This window comes from Atta colombica, unplaced genomic scaffold (assembly GCF_001594045.1).
Source record: "Atta colombica isolate Treedump-2 unplaced genomic scaffold, Acol1.0 scaffold98, whole genome shotgun sequence".
NCBI lineage: Eukaryota > Metazoa > Arthropoda > Insecta > Hymenoptera > Formicidae > Atta > Atta colombica.
The window spans coordinates 206444-224329 of record NW_017259592.1 but is presented as its reverse complement, the minus strand read 5'-3'; the positions used below and the strand labels follow the sequence as shown (position 1 = coordinate 224329).

The window sequence follows — 17886 nt, the reverse complement described above, 5'->3', positions numbered from 1 at the left end:
ATATGTATATATATATATATAATATATATAAATGTGTGCATGTGTGTGTGTGTGTGTGTGTGTGTAAAGGTGTATTAAAAGTCTGGAAACGGTGAAATGTTTCAAAAGCAAAGCGTTTTTGAGAAAAATATTTCAGACAAAAGTTTAAAAAGATCTATTTATTGATTATATTCGCTTGATCTTGGGTAATGTCACACAAAAAATATACAAAAAATATTTTATGAACTACTTACTACATAATGAAAATACCAAGTACATTATAAATTATTTTAATGCAAAATATTTAAAAAACGCTTTGCAAAACATTTCTTTTTAATTTCAGCCATTATATTATTACATTTTAACATATATAACTTATTAAGAAATCCTGATAATTTCAAGAATACAAAGTTTTCTTAATTAATGTTAATGTTAAAATAAACCTTTACATTAGAGAAAATCTTTTTGAATTTGACCTTGATATATGTTGTCAAGGTCATGACTCTAAGTCCTTCAAAAAGTTTTAGGTGGCGGTCACTATTCGTTCAAAAGTTATTAACAAATAAAGTTAAAAAAATAATGTCTTATTTTTATCATATTAAAAATATGTACAATATTAAAAATTATTCTATATCTTTCCTGTCTAGGGACGTTCGACTTTCTACGCAAAGGGATGAGTCCATTCCACCTCCCCCCTATCTCGGATTGCAACTTTCCACGCGCGAAACGAGATTATTCCATCTTTCCTTAACCAAGGGGCAACCGACTTTTTCCTAGATCGGGAAGTGAAGTGGACCTTACTTCGCATAGAAAGTCATACGTTCTGAGGCAGAGGAGAAATGGAGTGGAACTTGTGAGCGGATATGTGAGGGAATGGTAATAAAACGTATACGAAAAGCAATTACATTTATTGTAAAGATGAATATAAATCGCGAGCACGATATTTAGTGCGTAGTGAGAGAAGAAGACCGGCAGTAATAATAATAATAATACAGTGAAGCGCCACGCGATAACAGCGCGCAGAGTAGAAAGAACATGGATAAGCACCTCTAGTCGGACTACGGTCTTCCATGATAGCGGAGCCCGCGTAATCTAACAGAACTCACTTTGCGTGGAAAATCTAATGCTCCGAGGAGGGAAGTGGAACTTAAGTCACTTGGAAAACTATGATAGAGGAGGAGGTGAGTGAATTTCTCTTCGTGTGAAAAGTCATATGTCCGTCAGTATATAGCAGAAATGAGACATTTTTTAGATTTTATTTATTAATAATTTATCAACGAACAGTGACCGCCACTTAAAACCTCTTTTATCTTTCGTCTGCTTTCGTACATAATTACTGCAAAAAGAAACGCATAGAAAAGTTAGAAAGATCTTATAAATGGAATATGAAAAGTTTGATTTGCGATCTTTTATAAGACGTCTTTATGGCATTTTCTTTTTCTGAGAAACATGGCAGCACATATTATGCATAGTAAACGGATTTCTATAATTTATTTATAGTTATATTTAATGGAGATCTATCGACATATAAACAGTTATAAGCTTTTGCAATAGAAAAACTTGCCTGTTTTTATTTACAACCTGTGTGAAGTCGGGTATTGACCGTATTTGTCCGTAATTGCAAATGCCATATCCAATTGTATATACATATACGCAATGTTGATTTATAGGAATTTGTCTGCAACTACGGATACGATTCTTGTTTATCTCTGTCTGGAGAGATGCAATGGATGCTGGGTATCTATTTGCAATTACAGATACTACATTCATTTGCATCTGTATGTAATGTTGACTTATTGATAAAGATGAATACAGTATTACGAATATAGTTAGTATCCAGTCGATATGTACACAATCCAGACAGGAACAAATAAAAATCTTATTCGTAATTAACCTGGTGAAAAAATGTTGCTGAAATTATTCCACATTTTGGAACCCTTTTCAACAAAATTTCAGCATTTCAAAAAAATTTTAGTTTAATTTCAATGATTTTTAGCTGAAAAATTCATTTTCGATAAAATTTCAGCAAAATTTTTAGACAAATTTCAGCAAAAATTTTAGAGAAATTTCAGAAAATTGCTGAATTCGTTGGATTTCAGTGATTTTTCAATATGTTAACTGAAAAATTCACTTTCAAAGTTTCAGCAAATTTTCAACTAAAATGTTTCAAAACGTGGAATAATTTTAGCGAAACTTTTTCACCAGGGTGTAGACGAATTCTTACAGGTCGACGTTGTATACAGATGAAGATAAACACGGTATTCGTATTTGCGAATAGATAGCATCTATTGCATACAGATTGCAGATGGAAATAGGCAAATTTTTCTATTGCAAAAGATTATAGATGATACCTCAATAGATCTCCATTAGATACAGTTACATATCATTATATTTTCTGTATTTGCAGATATAGTAAGTTTCTTAGAGAAACGAATAGGAAGTTGAGAATCTTCTCTTCAAGCTTGTAGTTACAAACAGACAGAAATCCATTAAAAGTCCTATTTGTTCCTGACTATTTTTGATTGTTTCTATTTTTAATTTTCAATGGAAATTTTTACTAGAGAAAATAATTTTTCAGGGACCTTCCGTACAATAATTCGGATAGCACAGTACATTCACAAAATATTCTTTAAATTTTCTCTTTTTCTAAATGATAATTCCTTAGGAATTTCCTTAGGAAAACATAATAAAAATATTTCAAAAAATTTACTATGAAAAATTTGATGAAAAAATTGTGTTTAAAATTCCTAAATATTTCTTACAATTAGACATTCTTTGAGCATTCGAATAGAATTCCTTTCATATCAACAGTGTTTACTTTATGAATACAAAACAAAGTAGTGTTCAGAATAGATAAATGATTTTAAAAATATCTAATGAACCTCAACTAACAATAATGTTACATTAATATTATAATTTCTTACTCGACAATGTAAGTATTCAACAATGTAATGTAAGTACTCTAACAAATATATTTTGTATATAATATTTATTTATTGAATGATAAATTATAATATTCTTGAGTCTTCCACGTGTGCTTTCTACATAAAAATTATGCGTTTCGGGAGTTTCTTCCTTGTCCAGATCCATTGAATGTTTCCTTGGAATGCCAACGATTTTGTGATCTTGTAGTCCACTTCAGGGCGAGGAGTAGCCTGATACTTATAGTATCATGGATCTGAAGGAAATTCGCGAAACGTATTAATCTTTAGATAAATTATAATATTTATTAATGCAGCATTAGTTAGTTGATATTAAATAGATGTAACAGGTTTCTTTCAAATAAAATAATTAAAATACATTCTGAAGATATTAGAAAGTTTGGATTATCGCCGTGTTTTGATCCATTGCTAATGTCAATGTTTTGTGAACCTTATTGTTCATTTCATCAGGGCGAGGAGCGTTGTTTCAGTATATTGTACAGTGAATTCTCGATGAAGTGAACAGCAAGGTTCACGAAACGTTGATATTAGCAATGAATAAACACGTCGATAACCCACAAAGCTTCTGGTATCTTTGAAAAAAAAATACTCTTGAAAACTTCAAAAGTATTATAAAACACATTTCACTTTATTGAAAGAATTGTATGTACAACAAAGTAAAGTTAAAAGGTTATTACTTTAATTAATTTTCTAAAAAAAATGATAAAAAATTTATTAACTTTATTAGGAGATATGATATCGACGCTAATAATTGATAAGCACAGCAATGTGTCATACAGCGCGAGACTGGTTGTGTATTTTACACGAACCGCCAAGTTACGAGAAACTAAAGTCCGATCTACATAAGACGCAAAACGCAGGTCACAAATGAAACGTATTTCAGATTGCAATAGATCGCAAATTGCAATACGTAGGAAGCAGGATGCAGGAAAGTTAAAGTCATCCAACTTTCTACATCCTATGTTCTGCATTCTACAATCTATTATAATTAAAATACGTTAGAGTAATTTTTAGTTTTGCGATCTGCGAAATTCTGTGTCTTATGTAGACTTAATATTATCAAATTAGGCTTAATATTACCAAATCATAATAAAGGCTGATCAAGAATACATTCTATGTATGCTCAATATCTTTCACGAGAAATAAGTGTTTTTATTTTTTCTTTAAATTCTCTATGAATGGAGATATCACAAATTTCGAATCTAAAATTTATAATCTACAATATACAATTTAAAATACGTCGTAGTCATTGTCGTCCTCTCTACAGAAATGAATTACTGGATTTTAATAGTGATTATTCATTCTTTAATAATGATTATTTATTCCAATAATCGGATTGTTCACAATAATCACTCTCTAATAGTTTTTGACAGAGTGATTTTCTAATCAGATTATTCATAATGATCATTACAGCACTATTATAATAGTTATACATATATATAAATGATTATTATTAGCTTTTAGTAATTAGAACTTCATAATAATGACTATTTAAATAAACTGCGAATCTAATTCATTAAGCCTATAATCAAGATACTATTTCAGTGATAATGCTATATCAGTAATGAAAGTATTTGCAATAATCCTTGAAGTCAAACTATTCGTTGGACAAATTAAATTAAAATTTTTTTAGATTCGTTTATGAAATTAAGTACTCACGTATATTTTAACTATACATGAACTTTTTGACAATATCTATTGACAATACCAAATGTGTCACAGTTATATATTTATAAACATTAAGGATTTGTGAGTCGAAGAAGTTGTTTGAATGCGATCGAAGAGGTCAAGCAAGATGACATACAGCTTTGGATGGACAGCTTGAGAGCACCGTGAAACTAGATCTCAAGTTCAGGAGGAAATTTTTTTTAATAATAATTTTAATAACAATTTTGTCTTGTGTATTTTGGAATATGATGCTAAACATTAATATTTATTTTAGTAAGAAACTGAATTAATTAACAATAAGATTAGAAACAAGACTATTTATGTTGAATACATTATTTTAAATACAAACCATTATGGTCTGAATGTTAAGATGTTGAACTATTATATATATTCATATAAATGAATTAATTTCAGAAACGATAATTGCGTACCGATATGGTTGTCGGACTTTCAATGCAATCAATCTGAAATATTAATAATCCCCCCAAATTTCCTAAATTAATCTTAAAAAACTGTAATAAACTTATTGCGAAAAATATTGCTTCCGCCGGGAGTCGAATCCAGATCTCTTGCATTCCATGCGAGCATCCTAAGTCTTTAGACTACTGAGATAAATCTATCTAAATCTAGGAGGAAACTCACTCAGATGCTAGGAAGGTCTGAGGAAGGGGAAACGCATCACTGGGGTCCGTTGTTAGAGAGAAGGGAATGATAGTTCTTTCTCTTTCTCACCCATTGCGTTCTAACCCTCTCTATCTCGCCCGTTGCGGTTGTGCATTTACCATAGTATTCACGCTCTCTCTTTTACTGGTTGCGCTCTCTATTTCTCTCTCTCCAATTCCTACGTTCTCTTTTCTTCTTTTGCACACAATTTTATTAAATATTGGGAGTACAAATTAGTTCGGTCCGTTTCCCTAAAGATAGTTCCAGCTGTTGTGAATGATCATAGTGACAGCTGATTTTAGCTATTTCAGAGAGGTTAAACATCTGCTAATAATATTCAGTTTATATCGCTTTGAGTTTCATACAAAAACCTTGATTTTTACTGTGTTTGAAATGTCGAATTTTGTGTTAATCAAGCAGCAGGGAGGTTTTGATTTTCTGCTTTAATTGGAAGAAAAGTGCGGCTGAAGTCCATCGAATGTCGAAGTTTATGGTAACACTGCTCCAACTGATAAATTATGTAGGGAATGGTTTCGAAGTTTCAATGGATGGAGATTTCAGTGTTGAAGACAAGCCTCGCTCTGGATAGCCAAAAAAAATTCGAAGACAAAGAATTAGAGGCATTACTCGAAGAAGATCAGAGTCAAACGCAAGCTTGCAGAATTATTGGGGGTAACTCAACAAACCGTTTCTGTACGATTGAGATTAAATCATAAAAATGATTTAAAAACAAGAAAATTGGGTACCTTATGAACTGAAACCGAGAGATGTTGAAAGGCGATTTTTCACTTGGGAATAGCTGATTCAAAGACAATAGAGAAAAGGTTTTTTGCATCGGATTGTGATTGGAGATGAGAAGTAGATATTCTACGACAACCCCAAGAAGAAAAAATACTACGTTAAGCCCAGTCAATCGTTGCCATGGATCTCAACATCAACATCACGGCCGAACATTCATGGAACATTCGAAGATCATGTTCTATATCTGATGGGACCAAAAAATCTTGTTTACTATGAGCTGCTGAAACCTGGCGATTCCATAACGGCGCTCGGTATCGGCTACAATTGATTCGTTTGAATCGTGCATTGCGAGAAAAACGACCAAAATACAAGCAAAGATAATACAAGCAAGCATAATAGAGTTATTCTTCTTCATGACAACGCTCGGCCTCATGTTGCTAAAATCATAAAAAAATATTTGGAAATGTTCAAATGGGATATTTTACCGTATCCGCTGTATTCTCCGGACATTGCTCCTTCTGATTATTGGTTGTTCCGAAGGATGCAGTAAGTCATCGGTTCACTTCTTTCGTAGAAATCGAAAATTGGCTCCAAAATTGGATCGCCTCCAAAGACGAGTCATTTTTTCGAGATGGAATTTGAAAATTGCCTGAGAGATGGGAAAAAGTAGTAGGCAGCGATGGACAATACTTTAATTGATCTGTTCATTCATTTTGTGTTGAAATAAATGTATTTTTGAACACAAAAAAACGGATCGAACTAATTTGTATTCCCAATAGATATGATATTTGTTTTTTTACAATTTTTTAATTTGACTCGGCAATAATTTTAATTTAGCAACTGATAATATTTTTAATAATACAAAAAGTCAAGCATACTTTCTTATCAAGTAATTCAGTACAGAGATATAAAGAAGAAATGATTGAGAAACAAAGGATTCAATAATTTTAAACAAATAGTAATATAATTTTAATATTCAGTTATTTAATATTCTTATTTTTCATATAATGCATGGCAATGATCTGAAGCATATGTTATCAATTCACATTTGATATTAGAATTTTTATATATCTTCCACAAAATATTTACCGCAAAAATTTATTCATAATGCAATTTTGACGTAAATAAGTTATGAGATTTGAATTTATCACTAACATTATTCGTATAATACAATAACATAAATTAGAATATATGTGTTCAACACATCGTTCAAGTTCTTATGCAAACATTGTTCATCGGCATTTTGATGTTAACTAAAATGACTGTGTATCCCGTTTCAATTTATAATAAAGCTAGCTTCACGAAGCTCCTCAATAATAGACAATATTTCATTATCGTGAGCGTTGTGACCTGCCTGATGCGAGATCTCAAGCAATCGGAGACAATCTATTAGCTGGTTAGGATCATTCCAATGAACATAATCGATTTTATTATCATTTTTAGGATTATGGTGCGTGGTATTACATTTTTTGACTCTTTTACATGACTTGTTGTTTAGATTCCTGACGCGTGGTATATTCGTTCAAACTTGTATCTTATCTGATACCAAGGGTGCTATTATATTCTTATATTTGTATTTTTTGTTATCTAATATTGGATTATCCACATTATGGCTGCGTCTATGAGCATTCGTTGGCAGTATACTTTTATATGTTAATTTATCATCCTCTGTGTAAATAGTATCATCGGAGATACTTTTGTAAATTAATTCGTAATCAGGTGTACCTTGTACTTTATTCCATCTATGATCATAAAATCATTCGTGTCTTCATCGAAATATTTATCACCGAGCATCATTCCGTTCTCGCTGAGATATACGCCATAAACGTGATCGATCGCTTTTTCTCTGTCTCCACCGAGAACCACGTTTCTTTGTTCAAGTGTCCCCAATTGATTATGCAATTCCTTACGAACTTACCGCGTTTGCAAAGATTATTTAATTAATATTTCAAGCAGTTCATTGAGCGTTTCATAAACGTCTTCGATTGAGGGAACATGCGAACGTTCGTACGATAATTTCGTACGAAGTTCAGGCGTAGTTTAGGCGATGCATAATTCGACGTAATGTTCGATTCTTTTGTACGTTGCTTTTTAGACGGTTAATTGAAGCCATGAATTATCCATGCAGAAGCCATCACCATCATTATCATCTTCATCATCATGAACATCTTCATTATCTTCAGATCTTTTTTTCTTAATATTTTTTAAATAACGTTGACTTTTTTCTTAATTGGTTGAGATTCATTATTAGCGGTGTTCTTGAACCAGTTTTAGAAGTTCGACGATAGACTTAAAGTGTTTCTCCAATGCTATATCTTCCTTTATTTTGCTAGTTTTCAAAGCGCGATACTTTTTATGAATCACTCGTTTTCGCAATTTGTTTCGCTATTCTCTCGCGATCCTTGAGCTCTTTACTATTATCCATGTTGCACTTGAAAGGAAATGTTGCGCAGTTGATTTATTGACAACGACTAACCACGTTAAGATATCGCATACTCATTAATTATCTTTTCTGAATCGTCAATTCATAAGCGTATTGTTTTTGTTTATCACTACGAATCCATACTTTTGTTGCCATCAGCAACGATACAGTTCGCAGAAATTCTCATAAGCCATATCGATGTTTATATAATCATTGTAATATACATGTTTCAGATTGGTAACTTACTTGTTTAAACAGGATCAACAGATTTGCATTATCGCGTATAACGTGCTTTGGTATTTTTGCGTATGTCTAACATAGATAGAAGCAGTCCGCGTGTCGACCTATTACAAAGTATTCTCTGATCGCGTTTTGCTTGTCGCATTCCACATCATCGAAGACAAAAATGGAAGCGCCTCGTTCGATGATACTACATCATTATTATTGGAGAATATTATTGTAGAATAATCAATTTCTTCAATTGATGATAATAAATTCTCTAAGTATCTGTATTTTCGTTGTTGCAATGATTTCAAAAATACTTTTCGAAATGTATGGCATGGACTTTCCAATAAACTTACCATGTTTTTGCCGCAGATGATTCCACGTATAGAAATCGGTATGTTTCCATGCTTGCGTATTTCTTTTTTAGTCTGTATTTTATTATCGACATTAGTCATTTTGATCGTTTGCGATTGTCGCACGAACTTCATATTTTCTCCTTTTACTACTGATAATATTGAAAAATGACAACGAAAGCGGATGTATTTATAGTATGTGCGTAAAGCGAAATTATTCAGTATTCAAAATTCTTCTTATCATGTCGGACAACTGTGACATACATAGTTTAACTGTCAAAGAGTTGGAATATATACTGAAAATTATTTGGTACGAGAGTTTAAGAATTATATAGATCAACTGTGGGACAGATTTCCTGACGCTGATTCAAAGTTTTAATAAACATCGTCGATGCTTGAAACATTATAATATATTTGCCCTACCATCAATTGCATATTGATCCAGCGCCGTTTTTAAGAAATTATAATAAGTGTCAACAACAACAAAAGACTGCGATAGTTTTAAATCACACAATAAACGCACTTCCGATTAAGTTGCATCCCCGGTCAATTTTGTGGTCCAGATTCGCATTTAGAAAAGCGATTGGTTAGAGGCATTAATCCGTTGGACGCGGCGTGTCGCGTCATAGCTTATTCGAGGAGCAAAGATTTCACAGAACAACATAGCTGACAAAATACTCGCTGAAGTGGCGCGGAAACGAATTATCGCAAAAGATTCGATTCTTGGAGAGAGAGCTGCTACCACAATTGTTTGGGCGGTTATGAAAGCCAAAATGAAAATTGGTATAGGTTTGAAAACGAAGAAGAAAAAGTCGATGAATAAATGAATACTATGGTGACCAAATATCTTACCTATTCTATCTTGGGAGTCTTCGGCTCGTTGGTCAACGGCGCGGAAAAGGAGTTGCAAAAGCTATAAATAATAAAGTCGCGCAACATCAGTTGGAAAAACTGAAACGTCATAATCGCGCGTCATGAAAGATCATGGAGTTTATTTTGGTCCGTACAAGCGTGGACGAGGAGTCACAACGGAAAAAAAAGATTAAAAAAAAAGGAAACTTTAAGCAGTTACCAAAAATGCTGAATTGTGTAACTACAATGTTCAATTGCAACAACTGGCAAAACGTATGCATATTCTATATTTTAGAGGTATTTTTATGCGTACTAATTTACCAACAGAGGGAATGTATTGAAACGAAAGCAATATCGTAAATTTGGATAATGCTGATGGATCAGGTACTCATTGGGTGACGAAGCAGGGATATCGTGCTGTTTACTTTATAGTTTCGGCAATCTTCGACCACCGAAGGAATTGGTGCGATATTTGGATATAATGCAAATAGAGTATAATCACACGCCTTATCAACGTTATTATCAAAATAACTGTGGATAACTATGTCTACAGTTTTTACAGTTGACGATCAATTTAAGAATTGACATCGCGTTCTTTCAACTCAGTATTCATTCAAACAGGTCACTGACATTTACGCTCACCGGTAAGAGTAGCATTCTCATGGCCTGCTACTTTCCGGCCATAGATTTGAGCGATGGCGATTACGAGCTCGGTCTGACGGACTTTGAAACTTACCATACGATATCTAATGCAAATTCATCGAATAATAAGTTTTACTTTGACGAAGATAACAAAGAAATTGTCATTTCCGAAGGAAATTCGTACGAAATATGTGACATAAACAAGTCCAAGATGTGCAATTCTACAATTTCATCTTAATGATGCGAGAAAGAAAACGCTTCGCAAAGAGAATGAACAGTTCCCAATGACTATTCATACTAATAACAATACAATGAAGAGTGAGATCGAGAATGCGCTTATCGAATAAATTTCACCAAACCTTACAATATTGGATCGCTATTAGGATTTTCATCGAATCGCGTGCTGGAGTCGCAACAGTGGCACGAATCAGACGATAAATATTATCAACATAAATATCATTCGCATTGAATGCAACGTGACCACAGGCGCACACAGCAACGAGCCCATGCATACGATACATGAATTTTTACTGAGCGTGTCACCAGAATATAAAATATTAGAAAGACTGACTCAGATCATTTACCTTTCGATTATTGTATGGAGCGTTACAAATCTGACGGTTCGCATTGTGAATCAAGAAGGACGATTACTCGATTTTCGAGAAGAAATCACTATTAGATTGCATGTACGGAGGCGACAGCGATAAAGTGATACGACAACGATAACGTGAGATGTTTCTGAACGAGCAGGCGAAACAGACTAGAGACATAATTTTTGCCAGAGGGATAACGATCAAAAATATCCGATCGTTCAGTAGAAAGAAGCTTACTATGTTAAATTTTTACAATCATTGGGTTTTATTGTACGAAATATCTGAAATGATTGATATCTTGAATATTGGAGATGAGCCGATTTTTGACGCCGATTGTATCATCAAGTTCGAGTTTCATGCGTACAATTCGGATGTCAACACCACGTTTGGATAGCAACGAAATAAGGATTTATACGCGCTATTGTGTGAAAGTGTTCTCTATGTCGAAAATAGATTGACGTCAAAAGAAAAGGTTAACAAAAACAGCCAACAATTGTAATTGCGTAGCATTCATGTTCGACGAAATTCGATATGAACAATGGTGCAGAGATTGATCGTAAAAGAAATGTTGGAATAACCAATATTCTAAAGAGATGTGCATCGTTTTTAAGTGACAATACAATGATTCTGCATAATGCTGAACTTATTCCGTCTGAGTATAATGCGAAAAGTTTAATGACACCTGACGGATATTTTATCTTTTGCGCGCTCAGCATGTTGCATGGCTTTTGCGAGGATTACAAACGTGTAGCAATTAACATTCGTCATTAATTTTGATATAAGCGCGCAATGACAACGATTGTGGGTGATCCAATGATTAAACCGACGCTTGAATTATTCAAAATAATTCAAAATGGAATGCCTCACATTATGTTGAACGAAGTTGATAAATTATCCGTGCTACGTGCCTTAGAAAGCGATATCTAAATATGAGTTTTCGTTCGTGGGATTTTTATAAGTATCCTTTATTGCAAAACACGACAAAACGAATCTATAAAGATCCACGTGGATATGCAATTAGAATTTGAATTCAAGGAGAATGTTCCCGCGAATACTACAGTCTCATTATACACGATCGCGATCGAATATAGCCTATTGTTCAATGTAGTACGCAAGATTATGTATGGTAAATTATCATTGCTGAAAGAAAAAATACCTTCCCCCTCTTTTCAATACAAGAGATAAAAACCAAGATTCTTTGCGATCGAGTACAATCTCGAAAAGTCGTTCACCATAACGTTTGTGCAAAATTTATCGTTGGAAAGAAATTTGAAGGAAGAGATTATTGAAAAAAGGAACCATTCTCTATCATTACATTTTTACGTATCCCATACCATGGAATTTTTTGACAAAGTCAGAAAAATATTGCGCTTCTTGATTGAGCTTATCACCATGGATTGTAATAGGAAGACGGGATGATACCATACGCCTGATTACAGTGACTATAATTAGTGCCGAAAGAGTAACGAGAGACTTTGCTGATTACGAAGATATAGATATTCTTTACATAATCTAGATGTTACTATACGATGTGTAAAACATGTTAAGAATTGTGCTTTACAAAATGTATTTAAAATATACAACTGATGGTCGCAACACCAGAAAAAAATATATCAAGTTTAAAAGATAAAGTATGAGATTTTTTTAAAATGCATTTTAATTTCTTTCTCCTATCCCTATAATTAAGAATCTATCAATAATGATAGTTGTTCAGTAGTATGTATATTGTTTAATAAGTGTTCGATAGATACTCAATAAGTTTTAATAATGATTCGATAATTAGAAACGCTTGGCCATTTGTATTATTAAATATATTATCAGTTGCTAAATTAAAATTATTGCTGAGTTATATTATTAAAAAATTGTAAAAACAAATATCATATCTATTTAATAAAATCGTGTGCGAAAGAAGAAAAGAGAACATAGAAAGCGCAACGGGTGAAAAAAAGAGCGCGAATATTATGGAAAGTGCACAACCGCAACGGATGCGACAAAGAGGACAATAAATTAGAACACAACGAGTGAAAGAAAGAAAGGACAACCGTTTTCTTCTCTCTAACGGACTTCGGTGATGCGTTTCCCCTCCCTCCGACTTAGCATCTAAGTGCACTTCCCCTTCCCTGACCCTTCACATACATATCGCATATATGCACTAACACATAGTTGATTAGAACTCGCCTAGCTAGCCTATTTCATCTGCATTTTTTGAAATAATCAATAGAGTAGGAATTCTGAATTTGGCAGTGATATCCTTTTTTTTATCTTATTTCTTATTGCTTCAATTACATCCACTTTCTCAAAAAGTGTTAGTGTGTTAAGTTTCCTCTTAGAGCTCATTTCGCACAACGTAAACGCGAAGATAAAAATTAAAGACGCGGAAATATGTAATTAAAATTGTACTTTCGCTTAACGACAAACGCGTAGCTTGCTTGGGTATGCAGGGAAAGATATGCAGTTAAAGAGAATATGCTGGGAGAAATAGAACTGCGACAAATGTCATCTTATGTTTATGTTTATGTAGGTATAAAAGTTTGGCTTATAGAAATAAACTTGTTGAGGTCTGACTTTAGATTCGAGTATAAATTCGATATATAAATATTTAATAAATATTAAGTGTACAACTTTGCTACAGCCATTTTTTTTCCGAAATTTGAGGCTTTATTGTAAAAAACTGGTTATACATTTATAATTCAAAGTATTGTCGCTGGCCACTACTTTCTCCCATCTTTCGAGTAGCGTACGAATCCCGCGTCGAAAAAACTGGTCATCTTTTGAGGTTATCCACGAATCGATCCAATTTTTTACTTCTTCATAAGACCGCAAGTGCTGGTCAGCCAGGCCGTGTGCCATTGATCGAAACAAGTGATAGTCAGAGGGAACAACGTCTGAAGAATACGGAGGGATAGGATTTCCCATTTCAAGTATGTCTTGACCATTTTCGCAACATAGGGTCGAGCATTGTCATGCTGCAAAATCACTTTATCGTGTCTCTCGTTGTATTGCGGCCGTTTGTCTTTCAATGCTCGGCTCAAACGCATCAATTGCGTTCGATACCGATCGCCTGTGATTGTTTCAGTCGGTTTTAACAGTTCATAATACACTACGCCGAGCTGTTCCCACCAAATACAGAGCATGACCTTGGACGTCAAAATCACCGTTCTTGAAGCGTTGAAACCACTCACGACACGTTCTTTCACTAATAGCGGCCTCACCATAAGTATTTGAGAGCATTCGATGTTCCTCAGCCGCAGATTTCTTCATATTGAAGCAAAAAATTAAAACCTCCCGCAAATGACGAGAATTTGGCTCGTAAACTGACATTTTCAATCGAGAATAACTTTATGATGCAGACACAAATCGATTAATGTTTCTATGGGGTTATGTTGACAGATGCCCAAGTTTATTGTATGACTCTGATCTATTTATTTCGACCACCACTTACCGCTAAAGCCATCTATAGGAAAACGTCGGAAGTAAAGTTGTACACCTAATAATTCGAGTTAATTTTATTTCGATAAGATTAAGATAAATTTTATTTCGATTTATAAAGGTTTTCCGAACGGAGTTGCTGCAACGGAGCAAAAAGGAAAATGAACAAAATTTTTGTCTTATAGAAGTTTCCGAATTATAGAAGTTTGAGTTATTCAGGTTCTGCTGTATAACTATTCGATGTTTAAATGCACACACTCGATATTTGGATGTAAACATTTAATCTGCAGTGTAAAGATTCACAATTTAAGTGTATACATCCACATTTGAGAATAAAATCCAAAATGAATTGAATATTATTGGGAGTACAAATAAGTTGCCGCAGTTTTTAATCAAAAATTAAGCATTTATTGTGAAAGAACGGTATATAATGTTTTATTCAAATGGCCATCGTTAGCCACTACTTTTTCCCATCTTTCTAGTAGCATGTGGATACCGCTTTGGAAGAATACTTCATCTTTTGAGACTATCCAATCGATACAATTTTTGGTATCTTTGGTATGATGTGAAGTGCTGCTCAGATAAGCCATGCGTCATCGATCGGAGCAAGTGGTAGTCGGAAAGAGCAATGTCTGGAGAATACGGCGAGTGGGGTAGAACTTCACATTTGAATGTTTCTAAGTAGGTTTTGACCGGCGCCGCAACATGTGGTCGAGCATTATCATGCAGGAGAATAATTTTCCTGGAGTAGTGGGCACGTTTTTCCTTGAGTGCTCGGCTCAATCTCATCAATTGTGTTTGGTAGAGAACTCTAGTAATGGTCGTTCGGTTTGAGCAACTCAAAATACATGACACCAAGCTGATCCCACCAAATACATGAGTTTTTTTCCATGAATATTCGGCTTGGCTGTCGATGTTGAAGCAAGGTGATCCCCATGATTTCCTCTTCTTTAGGTTATCGTAATGGATCCATTTTTCATCACCAGTGACAATACGACGCAAAAAACTCTTTCGTTTATGCCTGGCAAGTAGCATTTCACATGTGAAAAATCGGCGTTCAATGTTTCTCGGCTTCAATTCATATGGAAGCTAATTCCCTTGCTTTTGAATCATTCCCAATGATTTCAAATGATATGAAATTGTTTGTTGAGTCACTCCTAATGTAAGTGCTAGTTCTTTTTGCGTTTAGCACGAATCTTCATAATGCTTCCAATTCCGCGTCTTCGTCACACTTTCGGCCTTCCGCTACATTCTTTGTCTTCAACGTCAAATTCGCCATTCTTAAACTTTTGAAACCACTCACGACAACTTCTCTCACTTAAGGCAGCATCACCATATGCTTCTACAAGCAATCTATGAGCCTCAGCTGCAGATTTCTTCAAATTAAAGAAGTAAATCAAAAGTTCCCGCAAATGACACTTTATTCGGCTCAAAACTCGACATTTTCGTACAAAAAAAAATATATGATGCTGATACAAAATCGCTAATATTTCAAGGTTATGGTGCCGGATATCCAATCTTACGATATGTCGTTTTACATCAAACAATTTTAATTATAATTTATTAGTGACGCCGTCTTTTGCAAACGGCGAAAACTTATTTGTACTCCTAATAACTTTCAAATTTGAGTGTTCACACTCAAATTTTGAGTTTTCTTCCATAAAGGACTTTTCAGCTCAATTTTTGATTAGAAATAGTGCTATATGATTCATGAGTATAGAGAATTTAACAAACACAATATCTGCATTATGTTATAGGGTGTCCTATTTTAATCGCCTCAGAAGAAAGTTTTTCAGACAAAAGTTTTGTGATTTTGAGAGGGACATAAAATGATGCCATTGGTTGAAACATTTTTCCTTAAAATGCATTGTTCAAGAGATATTTGAGGTGATTAAAATGGAACATTCTGTATATGCATAAGAGGCGCAACGCAATTTTTCAATATAAGATAACGGTATTTACGCGGCGCGAAGAATTACGCGGCAGAAATCAGAAAAAATACGTGAAGCGGAGATAATAAGCAATCATTGTGTTTATGTTATATTAGTATTATAGAGATTGTAAAAGATTTAATGATTATTTGGTGACACATAAATATAAAAGGATAATAATGAACGAAGTATAGCAAAGTGCTTTAGATGTTAGATCATTTTTTCAACTTGATGTCTTGTATATCCCATTTGTTTGGAATATAAGGCATTTTTAGCGGGCGGAATTTTATGCCCAAGGCATATCAAGTATGTAGATTGGATTCAGTCAATAAATGCATTACATGAAATATATATATGTACCTCGTGTCGTAACGCTTGTAACATAAAGGATCTATCTACTATCTATTACTTTATATTATATATACATATATATAATCTATTATTTCATATTATACTTTATTTACATTTATCATTTTTATTTCTCAATAAAACTTTATAAACATACTTTATAAGTTTTATATCTTATTTATATAGCATTATTTATAAATTTTTCATGAGCTATACATCCCCCTTATGAGTAGTCATATATACCTCTATGAGATATACAGCAAAAATGCAAGTTTAAAAAAATTATTTAAAAGAAAATATACGTATTTCGGATTTCTAATATTTTTTTTCATAGTAGATTTAAGAAGACATTTGTCCAAGTACGCATTTTTACTTTAGTAACACATTTCATTGGTGGTATTTTAGTTAAACATTAATTATGATGGCATCCATGCAGATTGCCCAATATAAAATCAGTTTTTATTAGAACTCAACATCTATGTTAATGAACAAATCCTTTGTGTGAAGAAAATCATCTCTTCATGTTCTGATCAATGAAGTTTAAATATATAGATTTTGAACTGTTCTAGTTTGTTTATTAACATTATTAGTTTGTTTATGATCCCTGTTTACACCTACATAAGAATTGTATGTCATTATATGGCGCAATTGTAAATAAAACGAGGAAACGTGTTACATTGCAATAGTGATATAAAAAATTGACGTTATATAATCTAATATAAATCAATTTTATAATCCCGTATTCGACTTGAGCCTGAACATTTGGTCATTTTAATTTAGACACAGAATAACACATTTTCAGAATAGTACATTTTTATTTGAAAACTGTTTCAAATAAAAGTTATAGGGTCTGAAGAGGCCTAACGTGTTCCGACTCAAGTCGGAATCTATACAGAATCCATAAGATCCTAAGATTTTATCATCTCTTGCGTTTTTTTTTCCTTCATGTCCCGTATTCGAGTGTTTAATAAGCTGAATTATGAGGTGAAGTCGATTGAGATAGCGAAATGAAGATTAATCAAGAGAAAGAGAGAGAGAGAAAGGAGGAAGTGAAGGGGTGAAAAAGAGGGAGAGGAAGAGAGGGGGGGGGGGGGGGGG

General features: G+C 33.5%; 1 protein-coding gene across 2 annotated transcripts in view; it reads left to right on the top strand.

Moving 5' to 3' along the window:
- The window catches only part of LOC108693784 (paired box protein Pax-1), a 135046-nt gene that overhangs the window by 98700 nt on the left and 18460 nt on the right, over positions 1 to 17886 (top strand). The window lies entirely within an intron of this gene.